Raw genomic sequence first — 15,840 nt, forward strand, 5'->3', positions numbered from 1 at the left:
TTGCAATTGGTAATGCAGTTTACTGACGGCCCCTTAAACTTTCGATTTTTGAATTCAATAAAATTATCCTTATAATGTATGATTTACAATTTTTTAGCATAAAAATACACAACGAAAAATCGGCAAGGCTTCTGAAAACGAAATTACAACAATTCAAAGTATGACAGAGAACAAGTATATTGAGACTGTACTTAAGGCATCTTATTTTCAATTTTATTCATATTGGGTAATTCTCATCATTTATGATTAAGAAAGTATAAGAAAAGAAAGGTCCAAAAAGCCCGAAAAGAAAGGAAGAGTTCGTTAAACAGCCATTTTGGATAAAAATTCAAAAAGTTAGAGCTTTGGAAAAACTGTTGCGAAAATTTTTTTATACTTCAAATTTTTATTTACGGCTATTAATAGTACTCAGAAATCCAAACAATTTATCCTGATGACTTTTTTATACAAAAAAGAATTCTCAGAGTTATAGTAATTTCACATTTTTTTAATCCATCAATACAGGTTACAAAAAAGAATGATTTAACAAAAATGTGTTACCCGAAAAAAAAGCTACAAATTTGGTATGAATTACTTTTTGACAGGACATGTAGTTTTGGTTTTAATCATAAAAATGACATTAAAAATAAATATGAAAAATATGTGGAAAAACAACAAAGGGTACGAAAACAAATTGATAGAAACAAGTTATCGTCCCAAAAAAGAGATACAAATTCGTATTAATTTATTAAATTCTTATCATTAAGGATGAAGAAAATATTATAATTGCCCACAATTTCACACCACAACATTCAAACTTTGAGCCAAATGACGCGAAATATGACAAAAAGTCTCAAAGAAAATGATTAGGTTTGAAAAATTCTACAAAATGTCTTTTAACCACTTTCCAATAGGACTCGTAGTTTTGTGTTCATATATCGGAAGTAATATGCAGAAAATCGAAAATTCCAATATTACGCCAAAAGACGCGAGATACGTAAAAAATCGAAAAGAAGACTTGTAGGATATTTTGCTTTATCCATAAAAAATAATATAAAAACCAAAATCCTATTATTAGCATAACACAGCTTTGAGAAACTTAATCTTTAACTATACTTATTTAAGTAGAAAATTCAGAATATGAACTTGCATATAAATACTGAGATCTAAAAAGATCTGTTTGATCAAGTTTCATTCAAGCATTCCAAATGCAAAGAATAAATATCCGAGCGTGACGCGCGGGATTCAACAGACGCGCGCCCTAGGCGTGCTCAAACTTTCGGGCCGCGGGAACAGTACACGATGAAAATGTGCCCGCGACAATAAATAATTCATTTACAGATTATTTTATTTGAAACTATCAATTAAGAGATAAAAGTTTTTAAAGCTTTCCAATAATTTCTGACCTTTTAAGTTAAATTGAGAAATGTGAGGCAAAAAATTTATATATTTTGATCAACCATTCGAGTAAAATTCAAAAATACATTTTTTCAATTTTAAAATAATGGGGTTCGCCATTTAAAAAATCGGGACATAATATACACAAATAGTAAGATATATAAAATTCTATAAAACATTCTATAAAAAATCAACTAAAATAAAAAATAATTTTATTATACAATTTTATCGTTCACTCAAATTAATAATCGTGAGAGAGGTCTTAGTTATTCCTATAAAATTTAACTCTACATCTAAAAACTCCAGATCGCTAATTCTACATGCGAACAGCTAAAAATATTGATTACGATACAATAACATTTTAATTCAATTGAAAAGTACATCCTATGCATCTGCATATTTTCTTGATGCAAAATTTATTCGAATAATTGATTCATTCATTAAAAATAATCATTTAAAAAATCTTCAATATAAAATTTTTCATTTTATATTTTGCAGTATTTAACGACTTAGTATTGGCTATTTGATGGACTAGTTCGACGGGAGAAGAGTGCGGGGGCAAAGTAGTTGGTGGGCGCGATCTTCGGGTTGAGAGGCATGGGGAGATAAGGCAATTTTCGCCGGAAGCGCCGTCTACAATTAGTTCCTCGAACTATACACGTGCCGCATCTAGGCTTATAATATCTTTGGAGTGGCAGCCCTCTCTCGCCCCGCGAGAGAAGAAACTGCGCGGGCCAGCAGTTCTAGCAAGATCAAGAACGGATGGACAAAAAACAAGGTTTGGTATATTTTACTTTAATCTTCCGGCAAAAACAAAATATTGCTTCTTTAGACGAACAGAAATATATTCCTACTTTTATACAACCGTTTACTTGATGCCACAGACTAATAATGTTATTTAAAAATGTGTAAATTTGAATTCATTCATGTATTTTCGAAACAAGTAAAACAGTGAAAATCTATGTTTTTTTTACATTTTTAGATAGCTCATAATACACAATTTTATGATCAAATATTCTTACCTTATCCTTTTTAATTCTTCTTAAACATTATCAATTTTCAAAAATTGATATAAATATTAATGTCAGGGTGGTCACAAGACTGAATTTTCTAATTTCCCTGACAATTCCGTGACTTTTCCCTGACATTTAGACGAATTTCCCTGACAGAAAAGTATTACAAAAGCGAATAAGGTTTCAATAATTTACCAAGCAAAATAGTGAAACAAGCCAGAAAAATGTGCTTAACATGGCAGTATGGATTAAACCTCCAGCGCTCCTGGGTGCCATATGGCATCGCTGCGCAGACGCATAATTATTTGTATCCCTCTCGAGTGACGCCCAGTGATGTCATATGGCATCATAGCGTAGTTCTAAAACGACTGGACGCGTCTTGACGAAACCTGGCACCCACTGTATTGATATCCAATTCATCATTATGCTGGAGTTTCATGAAAATTTTGAGACAAAAAAAAACCTTGGGCGCTGACGGGTTAATTAAAGATAGGCAATTCAGCGGCGCCAATAACGAAAAACAAAATTTCGCATAAGGCATTTTTTCCTTCTATTCTTTTGCAATTTTTTACCAAACAATAAATTTGTTTGCTCTATTAATTATTGAGAAAACAGGGTGGCGCTAGCTTGCGGACAACTCAGCGGCGCCCTCTACAAAAACCATTAAATTTTTAAAAAATGACTAGGTTATTATAATGTATAAGGTAAAATCGGAACATATTTTATACAAATTATTTTCCAGTCTATGTCTGTATACTCAAAAAATATAATTTACCTTTTTCGATGCATCTTTTAATGCCTTTAAACAACTTTCAGCACAATAATTCTTACCGAGAAAAATCCATTTTCATATAACGAACAATCTAAATTTTCTGAACCATTCAAAATTTGTTGAGATGAGAGTTTTTCTACAACAGTTTTTTCAAATAGTTATCAAAACTATTTTAAAAGATAAGTCGAAATAATTTTAAAAACATTAAAAGCACTCGTGTGACCCATAAAAGTTCAGCCTTATCCAGGTAGATCGGTCACTTTATTTTTTATCGACTCAATGCCGTTTTTAGGGGTCTTGTCAAACTTTCTCACCAACTCTATAATTAGTGAGGTAAAAAAAGAGAATTTTTGACGTTTTTGTATTTTCAAATCTCGACAATCAAACTTGTCATTTTTAACACTTTAGGTGCGGACATATTAAGGGTGGGTTTTAGGGGCCTTGTCGAACATTCTCACCCACTCTATAATTAGTGAGATAAAAAAAGAGATTTTTTGACGTCCTTAGATTTTCAAACATCGACAGGTCTGAATAATGGGTTATGTGTAAGGGTAGGTAACCCCTTTAAAAAAATTTTATCCGAAAATTCGTTCAGACAGAATACTTTTTTTGTCGTTCTTAATTTAATTTAATTTTATTGGTATTATGTGACAATTATGTACAGAACAGGATGCATTTTTTTCTGAATGTGATTTGGGCAAATGGTTCTAATAGGTTATTACACAGATAAAAGCCAAAATGTATTTTACAGCATACATGTAGATCCCTAGCATCCCTAGTCATACGAGTGCTTTTTAGGGTTTTAAAATTATTCTAACTTATCTTTTAAAATAGTTTTAATAACTATTTCAAAAAATTATTTCATAAAGAGTCTCCTCTTAAAACTTTGTCAATTCTTCTGAAAATTTAGATTGTTCGTTATACAAAATTGAATGTTTCGTGTTAATAATTGTTATGCTGGAAATTGTTTGAAGGCATTAAAAGATGCATAGAGGTAAATTATGCAAAGGGTAATCATATTTTTTGAATATACACACATAGACTGGAAAATAATGTTGACAAAAGATGTTGCAATTTTACCCTATACATTAGGGGGGTTATTTTTGTAACGAGTAATGATGAGAAATAATTATGCTTCAAAGTACCATCTTACTACTTTATAAGTAAGTTCCATCTATGTCGATATCGACTTTTTTTCAATACGTGTTTTCATTACAGGATGTTGCTTTTTTATATAAGAGTTAATTTTACAAAAACGATTGATATGGCATTGGAAAATAGAGAAAGAGCACAAAAATCCCAACAGTTAATATATACAATTTTTTGCATCAGTCAGCAGGTTTATATTCGGATACCAATACGAGGTGTGTTTTTGTAAAGATTAGGGGTGAAGAATAATTTTGCACCTCAGTTATGCTTTAAAAATACCGTGATAATATTTTATGAGTATTTTCACTCTAGATAGTTTTTTTTAAATACGTTTTTGCAACACAGAGGGTTGCTTTTAAAATAAGGGTTGATTTTACAAAAGTGTTTCTTAACATTCTAGTAGGGGAAAAAATAGCAAAAAAATATAGCCTAGTCATTTTTTAAATACTTTTTTCATTACAGGGGGTAGTTTTTTAAAATAAGGGCTGATTTTACAGTATCGATTTATACCACATTGTGAAGCAAAAAAAATAGCAAAAAAATATAAGTTGGTCATTTTTTAATTTAATGATTTTTGTAGAGGGCGCCGCTCAGTTTATGGCAAGCAACCATTTTTTTTGTAAAAAATAGCAAAAAATATGCATTATATGACATTTTGTTTTTCGTTAGTGGCACCGCTGAGTTTTCTGACTTCATTAATTAACTAAAGGACATGTATCCAAACTGTCAATAAATAAATAACTACAAATAAAAAACTAAGAATCAAATTCTATTTTTAAAGAATGTACATTGAGAAAATATTTATATTGATATTGGAAAGTGCTTCCAAAATATTATAAAAAACATATCAATTTCTATTTTCCTTGATAGCCACTTCATTTTTCTGACTAAACTTTTTTCCCCTAACATTTCCCTGACTTGTGGCCATCCTGAAAGGACATAACATTTTTTGGACGACACTGGTAAATCCATCCGTATAACTGAAAATGAGATATCTATAATGTATTTTATCGATTGAAACTAATTTGGTAGGAAGCCTTGCTTAGAAAGGGGGCATGAAATAAGTTTCTTTCTTAAAGCCTACTGTAGGTTTCAAAAATGTTGACCTCTCTACTAAAGTTTGAATAAGGTAGTGAAAAAATAGCTTAAGAACGTACATAACAAACATCGCTGCAAAGATAATTGTATTGCGAACAAATTCTCTATTCATGACACCATCATAAATTAATTATTAATAAAGTTACAGTTGGGCGAAGGTTTAAAAACAGGGTTGACAGCGTCACTTTCACTACAGTGAACTTTGACTTGTTATATTTGGTTGAAAAATCATTAGAAACGAGGCGAATTCCTTGATAGTTTCTGTAAATGTAGGTGTAATAAAAATTGAAAAAATTAAATAATTATACGTTATAAAGTTAATTAAAGAGGTAGACCTTATCTCAGCTCCAAATTGTGATAGAAAGTTCAAACAAAGCTTGAGAAGTAAAAAAATTCGAATAATATAGTCGCATACGAAATAAAGTTTCAAAATTATTAAATAATTGGCTATTAGCAATTATTTTTTCTATCTTTTTTTTCTTGCGCGCGTAAAAAAAGTAATAAGTGTTAGTGTCAGTCCAGGGTGACTATTCGGAACTTTCCTCAGCTACCTGATTACCGTAATGCACTCGTATTTATTTTCGGTTTTCTGGAAGAGTTACTGAATTGGGACTGAAAGGGATCACTGGAACGGACAGTTACGGTTGGGTATATTGCCTGGATTAGTTACTCTCGCTGCCCCCAAGCGGCATAAAAAAACTTAGAAAAAATAATTGCTAATAGTCAATTATTTAATAATTTTTCAACTTTATTTCGTATGCCATTGCATTGCTTAATTTTTTTTCTTATCACAATCTTTGAGTGAGCTTTCTATCACAATTTGGAGCTGAGATAAGATCCACCTCTATAATTTACTTTGTAACCTACAATTATTTAATTTTTTTAATTTTTATGACACCTGTATTTACATAAAATTTCAAGGAATTCGCCTCATTTTTTCGCCTCATTTCTAATCATTTTTCAACTAAATATAACAAGTAAAAGTTCACTGTCGTGAAATTGAAGCTGTTAATCCTGTTTTTATACCTTTGATAAACTGTAACGTTATTGTTAATTAATATATGACAGTGTTATGAATAGAAAATTTTTTCGCAATAAAATTATCTTTGCAATGAAGTTTGTAACGTTCTTAAACGATTTTTGTCAATTACTTATACATACTAGTGTAGAGAGGTCAACCTTTTTGAAACCTATAGTAAGCATTAATTATCCCTAAACAAAAATCTATTGTAAATTTTTTACGCGGTGCCAAAGTAAAAAATGTTACCGTTACTTGAGTTACACGGAAACTTTAGGACAAAATTTAAGATTTAATTACAATTTCTCTAGACAACCTACGTGATTTTTATTAATTTACTTAGATTCTAGAATCATTAGAAAAAGAACACGAGAACAATAAAATATAAAAAATAATCTCATAGTCAATTTATATTAATCCTATCATCAAATGCCAATAAAAAATTAGGAGATCAAATCTAAAAGTTATTAAGAATTGTCAATATGCAAATAGCGATTAATTTTGCCTTGTAGCCACGGTCAACTCTCATTTCACTTTTGGCCTCAAAGGACTCCCAAAATGGATGTTCTAGATCTAGGCCTATAGTATAGTTAAAAAATACTGAATCTTTAACTTAATTGATGAAATTAACAAAAAAAAAGGCCCGTTGATTATTGCAAAAAAAAATTTAGAAGAAACATAAATTTTTAAAAACCTGCTCGTTTCGCGGGCACATTCTCATCGGGCGCAGCACGCGCGGCTCGCTTCGCCGCAAGTTTAAGCTGCCTAGGGCGCGCGACTGTTGGTTCTCGCGCTCGATTATTTACTTCGCGCTACGCACTCGGTCTTTATATTTTCGCACATTCTTGTGCAAACGTTTTCATAATAAGACTCAAAACCTCGACCACTGTAATTTTGTGATTGTGAATTCTCTTTTGTTAAAAGAGCTTAACTCGAGAGTTTGAGCACACCTACGGCACGCGACTGATAGCTATCGCACTCCGCGCTCGATTGCATTTCTCCCGCATTCGTGCACAGACCTTTTAAAATCAAAGTTCAACGGTCCGACAACTGTAATTTTTTGATTGTGAAATCTTTTTTGTTAAAGCTCTTTCGACTAACGAACACATTCTCATCACGTACCTCGTGCTTCGCACTCGATTTTGTCCAAAGTGCCAACTTTTCTACATTATACACAACACTTTTATATCAAATATAATACATTTTTATGTAACTCTGCCTGAGATTGCTTATTCAAATATTGCAAAATAAAGAGCAAATTCTATTTATCATGATTATTTTTATCTTTTTTTCTTATTTTGCTTTAAATTGTATTCTAAGCTGCGCTAACACATGTATCATTTAAATAAATTTATACCATTACAATTCATAATATGCATAAAAATTGAATCATACTAATTCTTATTTGCTTGTTTTTATTTTATTTTTTTATTTTTTAACTTGTTTTTTACGATTAAATAAAAACTACTGTGCATTTGCATAGGGTCTAATACAGGAACCTATGCAGGGTCCTATATAGGACACTATGTCCTCTTTCGTCTTTTCTGTCCTTTTTTCAAAAATTTAATTTTTTAATTTTTATTTTTTTTGTAGGTCTTTCCAGGGCGCGCAAATTTAGCTTATTCATTTTTTTTCATATGTTGCATAGTTTGACCAAAAAATGGAATTTTTGGATTTTTCATTCTTTTGGTACGATCAAATTTGAAATTTTGAACTTATCGACCAAATTAAAAAATGAATTGTAGAAAAATTATTTCTTCTGTCTTACAGTTAGTGCAAAATAAAAATAAATTAGAGCTATTAATTCAACTCCATTTATTTTTAGAACAAAAATTAAAACTTCGACGTTTCGGCATCACTGCGTGCCTTTTTCAGAGTATCTAAATAATAATTATAATAAGCTGATACATAATAAAAATAAATATAAATAGTTTTTAAAAAATTATTGTTTATGAGTAAAAAATGTTTAAAAAATAATACCTTAGTTTAAAATGATTTGTAAGCGAAACAACAATCATTCCCATTTTGGAGTCAATACGTGTTAATTTTGTGTGTCATAATTAAAAATAGTTTATATGTTATTAAAGTTTCAAAAAAGTAAGCCTCCAAACAATGATTGAGGATGAGTAAAAAGAGAAAGCCTTATAAATTTGAAGAGGCTTTTTTCAACGTAAAAACTACATTATTAACGATTATGAAACCGTTCTAAGTATTTTGGAAAAAACGACGAACATATGACTAGGAGATAAATAAGGCGGTAAATCGTTGACGAAGATAAAGGCAGTATATAAAGTGAAATACAATGATTGGCCAAGTTTCCATAGTATTACTGATGAGGAAGCGCGAACTTAAATTAAATTTAAATTTAAAGATTTAAAGAAACATTTTGTTGTAACTAAAATAAGATGACATTAATTATGCTTTGGTAAATTTTATTAATATTTAAATTTTCATTTTGTAAATTAACAGAAATATTTCGAAATTTGTTTATGAATATAGATTCAATAATACGTCAATGATAAGTATATTTTTCCGTAGCTAATATTTTAATATTGCTGAATTCGAAATCGAAATAGTGATTAAAATTCCAAGAGTGTTGTGACAAGCCTGTATTTAAATTCCCAATTGTACAATCTCTTTTATGTTCGGCAATTCTAGTTTTTAATCTCCTCCCAGTTTCACCTATATAAACTTTATTACAACATTTGCATTTTATCATATAAATAACACCAAATTTTCAATGCTATCCCTATCTTTTTTCTTTAATAAATAATTATCTAAACTGTTTGTGCTTTTGAAATAAACATTTATGTTAACTTTTTTTAATGAAGTTCGTAAACTTTCAGAGAAACCTTGTATATACGGTAACGCAACGTTTAAATCAAAATTGTAAGTATCAATTCATTTATTTTTATTTTTAGTACTATTATAAATTTCATGCACACGCTCAGCGATAATGTCATTAATTAAAGGAATAGGATAGTTGTTAAATAATGTTGTTTTTAATTAATTAAAATTTTCTTTTCTATATTGTACGTCACTCAATTTGACACATCTATCAACTAAACCTTTGATTAAACCGATTTTATGACCAAATAAATTATGTGAATTGTAATTGAGATATCTCCCAGGCCAAGACGGTTTTTTATACCAGTTAGTTAGTAAAGAACTATTTGAAGCTTTAATTATTTGTAAATCAAGGTAGTTTATAACATTGTTTATTTCAATTTCATGAGTGAATTTTATGCTCTCCTCTATACTGGTAAACACGTTTAGGGGCCATCCATAAATTACGTAACGCAATTTCCCGACCATTTTGACCCCCCCCCCTCCCCTTATGTAACGCTTTTTCCGACTGTTCCTTGTAGTTTTTCGCCATTGTGTAACACTGCGCTGGACCCCCCCCCCCCCCCCCCCCCCATGAAGTGTTACGTAATTTATGGATGGCCCCTTACAAGGCCATAAAAATTCCGATCATAAGTTCCGATAAAATTGACCTTCTTGTAAACGTGTTTAACAGTATGGAGGAGAGCATAAAATAACAATCCTTAAAAATATAGTTTTTGCGATGAAAAAAGCCTCTTCAATTTTATGAGGCTTTTCTTTTTAATCGTCCTCAATAATTGTTTGGAGTCTTACTTTTTTAAAACTTTAATCACGTATAAACTATTTTTAATTATGGCACCAAAAAATCGACACGTATTGACTCCAAAATTGGAATGATTGTTGTTTCGCTTACAAATCGTTTTAAACTAAGATATTATTTTTTAAATATTTTTTACTCATAAACAATAACTTTTTAAAAACTATTTATATTTATTTTTATTATGTATTAGTTTATTATAATTATTATTTAGATACTCTGAAAAAGGCACGCAGTGATGTCGAAACGTCGTCGAAGTTTTAATTTTTGTTCTAAAAATAAATGGAGTTGAATTGATAGATCTAATTTGTTTTTATTTTGTCCTGACCGTAAGGCAGAAGAAATCATTTTTCTACCATTCATTATTGCATTGTCGGTCGAAGAATGGTTTGATTTGGTATTTCCAAATCTTTACATCAAATTAAAAAAGTTGTTATCATAATCTGGTAGGGCTTTCAAAAATCAACGTTTTTCTTCTCTTGACTTTTTTCATATAATGCGTTGTTTGGCTTAATATGTTCATTTTAGTTTTTTTATTTTTTTATTTTGAAAATGTTCTAACTCTGATAATTTTCTTGTTATAGAAAAAAGTCATGGGGATAGATAGTTTGAGATTCTAAATAATATGAATAACCTTACACAGAATTTAAAAATTTTGAAAAAATGTGGTTTCAAAATTTGTTGGTACGATCAAATTTTGAATTTTCAATCAAATTAAAAAAGTTGTTATAATCATCTTGTAGGGCTTTCAAAAATCAACGTTTTTCTTTTCTTGACTTTTTTTTATATCATGCGTTGTTTGGCTTAAAATGTTCATTTTAGTTTTTTTTTTTTTTGATTTTGAAAATGCTTTAACTCTGATAATTTTCTTTTTATAGAAAAAAAAGTCACAAGGATAAATTATTTGAGTTTCTGAATACTATGAATAGCCGTACATAGAATTTTGAAATCTTGAAAAAATTTGGTTTCAAAAATTGTTGGTGCGATTGATTTTTCAACTTTTTGACCGAATCAAAAAAATTGTTATGATCATCTTGTAGGGCTTTCAAAAATCAACGTTTTTCTTCTTTTTACTTTTTTTCATATCATGCGTTTTTTGGCTTAAAATGTTCATTTTAGTTTTTTTATTTTTTATTTTGAAAATGCTCTCACTCTGATCATTTTCATTTTATAGGAAAAAGTCATTAGGATAAATTGTTTGAGTTTCTGAGTACTATGAATAACCGTTCATAGAATTATGAAATCTTGAAAAATCTGTTTTCAAAAATTTAGAAAATGCGCTCACTTTTTACATTTTGATCCAAAATAGCTGGTTTACGAACTTTTTCTTTCTTTTTAGGCCTTAAACAAGTGTGCCAAAGCAGAATTCAATCTGATCAATTTTTCGAAAATTATCGTGCCTACAGAATACAGATTACAGACACAGACAAGCACCTTCGTAAAAAACGTTTTTTCTGGCTCAGTTGGTCTCAAAACATGGATAAAGTGAAAGTTTACATAAAACCAATACCTTCTCATTAGGATAAGAATGTAAAAAATAGTTTATGTAAAAATTGTGTATTTCAATGTAGTTACTTGCATATTTGTGTTTTTCTTCCGCTTGAGGCAAAAATTGTAATTTTAATTTACAAAAGCTCATTTTATTCTTTGAAAGAATAAAAAATGGCCACTTTTTTATCATTTATTATTTATTAACCTACCTTATTTAGAAAATGACTAATTGAAAATAACAACGTATACTTTATAAATAAAATCATTTCCATAAAAACGGGACGAAAAGAATTGTAAAGAACCTTTCAAGGAATAGAATGAAAATTTGTAAATTAAAATTGAATAAAAGTTACAACTTTTGCTTGTAGCGGAAGAAATAAATATATTTAAATAATCAACTTGCTTGTATTATTCACGCTCAGGTTTCTCTTCAAGATTTGTTGCAATAATCGATGGGTTTTTTAAATCAATTTTACAAAGCAAGTGAAAGATGAAGTGACTTTTAAATTGACTGTACACCTAGAACATCCATAAATTTCATAGGGCTGATAGAAGCAAACAACTACAATAAGTTGGAATGTGTTTTGAAAGAGCCATCAGCACATTTCATAGAAAAAAAGGACTTGGGTTGAAAATTATTTATTTGATAATAGTTATTTGATAATTTATATAATTTTGTTCATTAGAACATTCTCTACAATCAAATTCGCTCAATTTGATTAGAAATTATTTCTTTAAGATTTCTTAGATAAAAACATATTTGCAGCAGTTTTAAAGAAAAATGTTTTTTAGTAAAAGTCAACGAACCTAACTAATTTGTTCTAAGAAATTTATTGCTACCTCTTCCAAAATGTTGTGCCTTTATAAATATGTTGTGTATGATCCTACATTTGGGCAATTAGACGAAAAAATTGTTTTCCAAGAATAAATGTTTTTTTTTATTTAGGCATATTTAGAACCACCAAGAAATGTCTTGGTGGCTTTTATTTAATATCTCAAATTTTCAACTAAGGACATGTGACACAGCCAAATACCTATCTTACCGACCTCACTTTATTCGTTCACTGAATATTTTTTTGCACCTAAGAACATTTTTTTGCAATAAAATATCGAGCTGAAATTTTGGAAAATGTATTAGAGGACAATAAAGTACGTTTAAGTACTTCATTTTGATAGGAACTTCACTGAAAATTATTTAATCTTTTTTCTAAACCTCGGTATTTTTTTAACGTTCGACCTTTTTTATACATAAAATATCGGTCTCAAACTTTGAGAAATGTAAGAGCCGAAAGAAGACTAGGGTAAAGTAGAAAGTTTATTAATAAAAGACGTAAAAATAAAATATTTTAATTAAACCTTATTCGGCAAACAACAAAGGACTCACAACGTAGGACGAGCCAGCTTTTAGAGCCTCGTCTAGTGGCCGCCAGGGTTCGGATTTTCGTGTACGCCATTACCGGCTGATGCCGATGGAATTGATATCTGAAATATTTGTTTTTCCATCTTTTATTATTAAACTTTGTACTTAAACATAGTTTTCTTTCGGCTGTTGCATTTCTCAAAGTTTGAGACCCATATTTTATGTATAAAAAAAGGTCGAACGTTCAAAAAATTTCGAGGTTCAGAAAAAAGATTAAATAATTTTCAGTGAAGTTCCTATCCAAATGAAGTACCTAAACGTATTTTATTGTACTTTAATATATTTTCCAAAGTTTCAGCTCGATATTTTATTTGCAAAAAAATTCTTTGGTTCAAAAAAACATTCAGTGAACTGATAAAGTGTCTGTGTCACATGCCCTTAATCTCTTATTTCGTGAGGACGTGAGTTGTTAAAAAACTGCCAGTAAGGTAGGAATCGGGCACGTACAACATGGCCTTAACCTGCACACTGTGACTATATATATATAAAACCAGATGATCTGGATAAATAACAAAATGACCCCCCCCCCCACACACACACACATAAACACAGATTTATCATGACCTGGACTAATATCTACAGCCTTCATGAACATGTTGCATACCTTAAAATACTTTACGCGTAATTAGAAATAAACATGAGGATGTGTAATTAGTAAAGTCAGTAGGCATATGATTACATTAAATGCATTCACGAGAAACATTTGCGCACGGAATACCACATGAATAATAATTAATCAAATATAGATCCTTTGTTTCTGTGAAAATTGAATCAGACAGTGAATAAAATACCCACCTCCAATCTACTCTTGTTGAACTTCTACGAAAGACTCGGAACTGTAATCCCGATGACTGAGTAATCATATGAAGTCCAGACAATTTGTATTTACACATCAGTCGTTTTTGCATCTTGGATGTCATAAAAGATACGTAAGGAGCCAGCTATGCACTTTTCGGTAGGAAATAACTTGCATCTTAAATGTTAAAGTTATAAATTGCAATAACAGCGAAGGTAGTACTCACGAACTAATCGATATTCTATCGAATTGACTGTCTATTTCACACTTAATGCAATACTTGGACACAGTTATTTAATACGCGCTAGTTTGGCAATCGCTAAATAAGTTTATCTAGCTTTGCATGTATTACCATTTCTTTAATCATTAAATTAATATAAAACATGTTTTTGCAAGCATTGCAATCCCAAAATACAAGCTAAGGGCAACTGACAGTAGTCAAGGAGTTAAGCATTAAAACAGAAATGTGCCCCTTCTAGCATCATTTACTTAAAAACAGCGAATTCAGCGAATAATCATAGAATTACATGGGAAATGTCCAAAGGCAAAATTTCTGCAACGGAATACTCATTTATAGGATAGATGAAACACCAATCACGAAACAGTTTTAAAAATCGGGCCTAGTGTCCATTCACACACCTATATGCAAGTAGCAGAAAGTTCAAGGTGCAGGCCCATGAGCAGGGTTGGTAACGTATAATACTCTACGTATTATACGTGGGTTTTTACGCGTATATTACTACGTATATTATCTTTTTAGTTTTCTGCGCGCTTTGAAGTGTTTTACGTTCGAATAAAAATTTTCAGTGCGCATGCGTCAATATAGAAAAATACAAAAAATAATCTATTTTTCTGGATGTAAGTCGTGGTTGCCGTGTCTACTTTTTAACTTTTCCTTACAATAAATAATAACAAAATATGCCCGCTGTGCGGGCACATTCTCGTTGCCCGCCGCGCTTCGCGCCAAGTTTGAGCGCGCGGGAACGCTATCGCGCTCGTTTTTATACGTTTAACGCGTACACTTACGGCTTTGACGTTTCCATTCTCATTACGAAACTCACGCTCGATAATTCGTGTCCACTTGAAAAAATTCATCAAGATAATTTGTAAATCTTGTTAAAATCTACTAAAAATAACGTTTTAAACTAATGGATCTCTTAATAAATTAAAATTGTATATTTTCGTCCAATCGAAAAATTTAACTGACATAGTTTCTAAATATATTTGACATCTAGTGATGAATTTAAATGAAATTTTCTAATCTTTTAGAAAAATTTTTATTTTTCTGAACATTTTCAAAACTTTCAAAAGTATCAAACTTTTCTAATTTTCATCGAAATAAAAAATTTTATTTTGATAATTTGCAAGTTTTCTCCCCATATATAAGAAACTTTGACCAAACATTTTTAATTCGAAAAAATGTTTTTTTTTTTCAAATTTTGAAAATGCTCTAAATTTTTTAATTTGGGTTGGAAATGTCTGCTTAACGAAATGAGCCTTCAGTATATCAAAGGCTGACTTAATTAGACAAATCCTTCAAAAGTTACAGTGGCTACGACATTCAGGTAACCATACATACAGACATACAGACGGACACCGATAAAATTGTATGATTTTCGGATTCTGTGAGTATCGAAACGTAAAGATCCGTTAAAAACAAGAGATCGAAAATTTGGGCGATTATATTACACTCCATGAATGAGAAAGTAAAAATGTATCGAGGGGGTCTTTAAGGAACAACGTGGGACCAACTGTCCTACAAACTCTCGTAAATCTCGTAGCAAATAACAATATTTAAAAATTCTTTAAATTTTAATCAATGTCAAAGCAGTTTGAGGTTATAATTAAGGCGACCCTGCATAATTTCATATATAATATTATGCAATATGAACCATAATAATTATTATCGCAAGAATCAAACGACACTTTGGGGAAGTTTTCTGTCCTTTCTTCCGCTCGAAATACTAATCCTTCCATGGAATTCAATTATGATGTTGGGTATTTCTTCCTAACCCAAGCATAATTATTATTTTTAATTAGTAGAACGCATTTTACAGAGTTCT

The 15,840-nt window shown here is 30.3% G+C and overlaps 1 protein-coding gene across 1 annotated transcript in view; it reads right to left on the minus strand.

Annotated features, from left to right (window-relative positions):
• LOC117181432 (zinc finger protein 624) overlaps positions 1–14,209 on the minus strand; it is a 64,692-nt gene extending 50,483 nt beyond the window's left edge. Inside the window, exon 1 of the mRNA XM_033374083.1 lies at positions 13,777–14,209. The gene's annotated coding sequence lies outside the window, so the exon portion shown is untranslated. The remainder of the gene's footprint in view (positions 1–13,776) is intronic.
• Between the last annotated feature and the right edge of the window lie 1,631 nt (positions 14,210–15,840).

Source organism: Belonocnema kinseyi, chromosome 10, assembly GCF_010883055.1.
Source record: "Belonocnema kinseyi isolate 2016_QV_RU_SX_M_011 chromosome 10, B_treatae_v1, whole genome shotgun sequence".
NCBI lineage: Eukaryota > Metazoa > Arthropoda > Insecta > Hymenoptera > Cynipidae > Belonocnema > Belonocnema kinseyi.